This window comes from Amblyomma americanum, chromosome 11 (assembly GCF_052857255.1).
Source record: "Amblyomma americanum isolate KBUSLIRL-KWMA chromosome 11, ASM5285725v1, whole genome shotgun sequence".
NCBI classification, from domain to species: Eukaryota; Metazoa; Arthropoda; class Arachnida; order Ixodida; family Ixodidae; genus Amblyomma; species Amblyomma americanum.
Genome location: NC_135507.1, coordinates 8,147,680 through 8,153,473, shown reverse-complemented (window position 1 = coordinate 8,153,473; position 5,794 = coordinate 8,147,680).

Sequence of the window (5,794 nt, the reverse complement as noted above, 5' to 3'; positions counted from 1 at the left end):
GTAATGTAAATTAGGACTAATTGAGGCCTTAAAACTGTGCCTTGTGGCACGCCTGAGGTGAAAGGGGACATGGAAGATGCGTGATTGTTAGCCCATACAGGTGTTGGCGGTTAATGAAAAAATTTCGGAGCCAGTCAAAAACTACTGGGTTCAGTTTTAGGCGTGAAAGTTCAAATAAGAAGCGTTGACGGGAAACTTTCTCGAAAGCTTTTTCCAAGTCTAAGAAAAGAGCGTCCACGGGTGTGTTTGCGTCCATACCAGAACTGGTGTCGTGAATAAAGAGAGCCAAGTGGGTAGAGCAGGATAGGTTTTTCAGGAGTCCGTGTTGAGGAGGGTGCAAAAAGTTGACAGTCTGAGAGAAGTTCATGATGTGTGAGTAAATTACGTGCTCCATTAATTTAGAGGGAACACTAGTCAAGGAAATGGGACGGTAGTTCTTACTAGATGATGGAGGACTTTTTTCGTGCACTGGGATGATTTTCCTCACTTTCCACTGATGAGGTACAGTACCGGACTCGAGTGATTGATTTAGGATATTACAAAGAAGAACGGCTACAACTTTTCTAGTATTCTTGAGAGCCTTTGCGTTAATTTCGTCCATACGAGCTGATGAAGCTAGTTTCATGGTATCAATTGACGCGATTATTCCGTTAGGGTAAAAATGTATGTCCGGCTTAGGAGGATAATCAAAATAAAGGTAGTAGGGCACGTCGCGTACAGGTTCGTGAGTAAAATTGAATGAAAATGTATTATTTAATGCTTTGGCCGCGTCAGTGTGTGGAATAGGTGAACCGTGTTCGTCGCACAGCGATACTGATGGGGTTGCTTTTGGGTTTATGGCCTTACGTGATTGCCTGGGGTTATTTTGAAGCATATTAGGTAGTGTGGATGAGTTTTTTTTTTGCTTGTATTGCATAAAAAATTAGTTCTTTCGGTAGCATATTCCCATCTGCGCGCGTCATTAGAAGGCTTTGCACATCGGAATAGCATTTTCCTTTTGCTAAGCAGCCCTTTTAACGTTCCGTTGAACCATGGCGATGATGACCGTGTGGTGACTGTTTTAGTGGGGATGTAGGTGTGGATGAGCTCGCCCATTTTGTCAGTGAGCAGAGACCTGTTAGTTTCGACTGAGCGATTTGAAAAGTTTGTAAGGAAAGAGCTACAGAATTCCGTGAGGTTGCTATTCATGGTATCGTAGTCAGCTTTGTCGTAGAACGTTAATGTTTCCGTTAATTTTTCGGGGCGTAATTGGGGACTGGGGTATAGGTGCCGTAGATTAGATCACTCAAGCCTGATAGGTGCGTAAGCGATGAGATGCTGTCAGGATGAGTAACGAGCACGAGGTCGAGAACGCTAGAAGAATGAGTATCTTGCCTTGTCGTGTTGCTGACGAGCTGATATAGACCAAATGTGAGGCATGTGTTCAAAAAATCCCTCCCGATAGTATTTATTTATTTATTTATTTCAATACCCTAAATGCCCAATGCGGGCATTAAATAGGGGGGGGGGGAGATTCATCAAAGAAAACTTGACAGATATACAACACAGCATATAAACGGCTGAAGACAGAAATAAACAAGTCAAGAAGCCAGGTACAAGTTAATAGGATGGGGGAGGGGGAATGGCTAGGAGCAGGTACTGAAAAAATGCACGTGTAGCAAATTCCACAAAACAAAACAAAAATCGCACCTTCATAAGTTACAAAACATGGCATCTAACATTTCATGCAACGTTACGGCCGACACGCACACACAGAAGCAAACGAAAAAAAAAACGCACATCATTCTACATTGGAGTTTTCTAAGTTTGATCAAAGAGCTGTTCGAAATGGTGATGTTCCAGCAATAGCCGCAATGCTAGAAGGAAGCGAATACCACTCTTCAATAGCTAGTACCAAATGTGAGCATTTGTGTCCTTCTATTCCGGCGAAAATGGGTGTAGTCTTCTTCATATGATCTACACGAGCCGATGTGTGCGGTGCCGGGAGAAGATGTGAACTTGGAAATGGTGTGTTGCTGTGGTAGAGAGTATGGAAAAAAGATAAACGGCTGAATTTTCTGCGCATGACCAGAGGCGGGAGATGGAGCGATATTTTCAATGCTGTTACACTTTGATACCGAGAGTAACGGGAAAGGATGAATCGAGCAGCCTTGTTTTGCACAGATTCCAACATGTTAATAAGATAGCTATAATGAGGGTTCCAGATCACTGACGCGTATTCTATTGCAGGCCTGATTAGCATGTTGAATGCGTGTAGTTTTGTGTCCTGGTTGGCTTGGTGTAGTCGGAGTTTAAGAAGACCAAGTTTCTTTAAGGCTTTAGTAGTGATCAGTTCAATATGAGAGCTCCGGGATAAATTAGAGCTAAAATTAACACCGAGGTATTTTACCGACGCTGCAGTTTCAATGATGGTATTATTAACTGTGTAGGCATTAGGACTCGTGTTGGCAGCGGAAGTAAACTTGAGATGTTTAGTTTTATCTGCGTTAATCACCATTTGCCACCTGCTGCACCAATGAGTTAGCTCATCAAGATCAGTCTAGAGAGCAATGATGTCGCAAGGGCTCGATATTACTCGGTAAATTACACAGTCGTCTGCAAATAATCGTATTGTTGATGTTATGTTCGACGTGATGTCATTAATATATATTGTTAAAAGTGGACGAATCATGAACGAAGAAGTGGCGGTGCGCGGAACGACGACGACGTTGACAGTTGGTAGCTGGGCGCTCGGTTCTGAGCTGAGTGCTGGCCTTCTCAGAGCAGCCGCCATATAGTCTTACCGCCGTAACATCCCCGTAACATCTTTTGGTGGAGGTGCGGGTTCGAGCCGACATGCCGACGACCCGACGAGCCGACGAGACGACGGGCCGAACCGGCGAGATGACTACCGACCCGGCCCCTCCGTCTGCGCCTGCCACGCCAACTGTCGTCGTAGCCCACCCTCGCTACCCGGGCACATCCTGCGGTACAGATGGCGTGGACGTCGAGGACTGGCTCTCGCTTTATGAGCGTGTTAGCCAGCACAACAGGTGGGACGCCACGCTGATGCTGGCCAATGTAATATTTTATCTCGCCGGCACCGCACGCGTCTGGTTCGAAACCCACGAAGAAGAGATTGCCACGTGGGATGCCTGCAAGCAAAAGATCCGCGACCTGTTTGGAAAACTAGTTGGCCGTCAGCTTGCTGCCAAAAAAGAACTTGCAGCTCGCGCCCAAACGGCCACTGAGTCATATATTACATACATTCAGGACGTCTTGGCACTGTGCCGAAAGGTCGATCCCAACATGACCGAAGACGATAAAGTAGGCCACATTCTTAAAGGCATTGCCGACGATGCCTTCCACCTTCTTCTATGCCGGGACTGCTCTACGGTTGACTCCGTTCTGCAGGTGTGTCGACGCTTCGAGCAGGCCAAGCACCGGCGCATTGCACACCGCTTCGACCGCCTGCCTAACACAGCTGCCAGTTCCACGTGCGAGGATCTGCCGACACTAAGGCAGCCTTCCAACCCCGACAACGTGACTCGCATCGTGCGCCGTGAACTGGAGGCGCTGGCTCCTGTTACGCCCAACGCGCCCTTGTCGGACAACACCCTGGCCACAATATCCCTTATTCAAGCTGTCGTCCGCCAGGAGGTCGCCAACTTGGGCATGCCCTCCAGCCATCGTCCCGTCGAACCTCGGAGTGCGAGCCCCATCTCTCCCGTGGTCGCTACTGCTACGGCCCGCAACACCTTCGTCCCACGTTACACAAGGTATCGCAATCCGGATGAGTGGCGTACCCCTGACGACCGGCCGATCTGCTTTACGTGCTCGCGCATAGGCCACATCTCCCGCCACTGCCGCAGCCGTTGGTCCGCACCTCCCCGACCTTTGCCCTACGTCGACCGCCGTTATGACTATGGACCCCGTCGCTTCACGCCTCGGAATGACCCACCCAGCGCCGAGTCCACACCGCCTCCTCGTAGAACCAGCCGCTCTCCCTCCGCAACAGCCCACCGTTCCCGCTCACCTCTTCCGCACCGCAGTTACTCACCGTCCTCTGCAGGCCGCTTCGCGGGAAACAAGCCAGTGCAGCTCCCGGAGGTGATGCTGCATTGGTGCCCCGACCTGAAAATCCTCTACTGACCCAGCTTTCGCCCTGTAATCTGCTCGACGTTTTTGTGGACGGTGTTCCTGTTTCTGCCCTCATTGACACTGGTGCCCAAGTCTCGGTTCTTAGCTCATCCTTTTGCCGTCGCCTCAAAAAAGCTCAGACCCCTGCCGCTGCGCCCGCCGTTCGCGTTGCCGATGGCAGCACTGCTGCCGTCACTGGCCTGTGCACTGCCCGCGTCACTCTTGCCGATCGTCACATCCCAGTTTTGTTCACCGTCCTCGAACACTGCCCTCACAATGTGATCCTTGGTCTAGACTTTCTAACCGCTCACTCTGCCCTTATCGACTGCTCCAGCGGCCTTCTACGATTGGACCTGCCTCTCAGCTCAGCCGACACACCCTCAAGCTCCACGCCCCGCCTTCGCTCCACCGAGTACGCTCGCCTGCCCCCGACTCTGCCGTTTATCTGCCTATGTCCCCATTTCCTGCGGTTCCTGATGGGGATTATCTTGCCTGTCCACTCGCCGATGTCGTTCTCTCCCGCAATGTTGTTCTTCCGCACCTCATCGGGACCGTCACCAAGAATAGCACCTCCCTTCCTGTCCTCAACTTCAGCTTGTCACCACAAGTTCTTCCTGCAGGCATATCGCTTGCTACTTTGTCTTCTCTCACCGACTGTACTGTCACTGCTCTCTCACCTGGACCGCCTTCTACTGTCTCTCAAGCGGCCGACATCCCGGCCAACGTTCCGCAATCCATTTCTGCGATGATTGCTTCTGACCTGAGCCCCGAGCATGCACAGGATCTTCACAACCTTTTGGTGTCCTACTCCGACATTTTTGACATCGCTTCTGCTCCTCTGGGTCAAACGTCGGTAGTGACTCACCGCATTGACACCGGCGATGCCAGACCTATACACCGGAGGCCTTATCGTGTGTCGCTACCAGAGCGCCAGATCATCCAGCGGGAGGTGGACAAGATGTTGGCCAACGATATCATCGAGCCTTCAAACAGCCCTTGGGCATCTCCTGTCGTGCTCGTGAAAAAGAAAGACCAAACATGGCGGTTTTGCGTCGACTATCGTCATCTCAACAAGGTCACGAAGAATGACGTCTATCCCCTTCCGCGCATAGATGATGCCCTGGACTGTTTACATGGCGCCCGCTACTTTTCTTCCATCGACCTTCGTAGCGGGTATTGGCAAATCTCTGTTGACGCAAGAGACCGCGAGAAAACAGCTTTCGTCACCCCTGATGGCCTTTACCATTTTAAGGTCATGCCCTTCGGCCTTTGTAACGCCCCTGCCACATTTGAACGGATGATGGACTCGTTACTCCGGGGCTTCAAGTGGACGACCTGCCTTTGTTACTTAGATGATGTAATTGTTTTCTCGCCCTCTTTTGAAACCCACCTGCTTCGCCTTTCGTCCATCTTGGCACTTTTCCGCCGCGCCGGTCTTCAACTCAACTAAAAAAAATGTACTTTCGGCCGCCGCGAACTCAAAGTCCTCGGCCATTTGGTGAATGCGAGTGGCATACAACCTGACCCTGATAAAGTTCGTGCCGTCAGTGCTTTTCCCTGTCCCCGCTCGCCCAGTGATGTCCGCAGCTTCATCGGTCTCTGTTCCTACTTTCGCCGGTTCGTCCCGAACTTCGCAGCCGTCGCTCGCCCTCTCACCAATCTGTTGCAGAAAGGC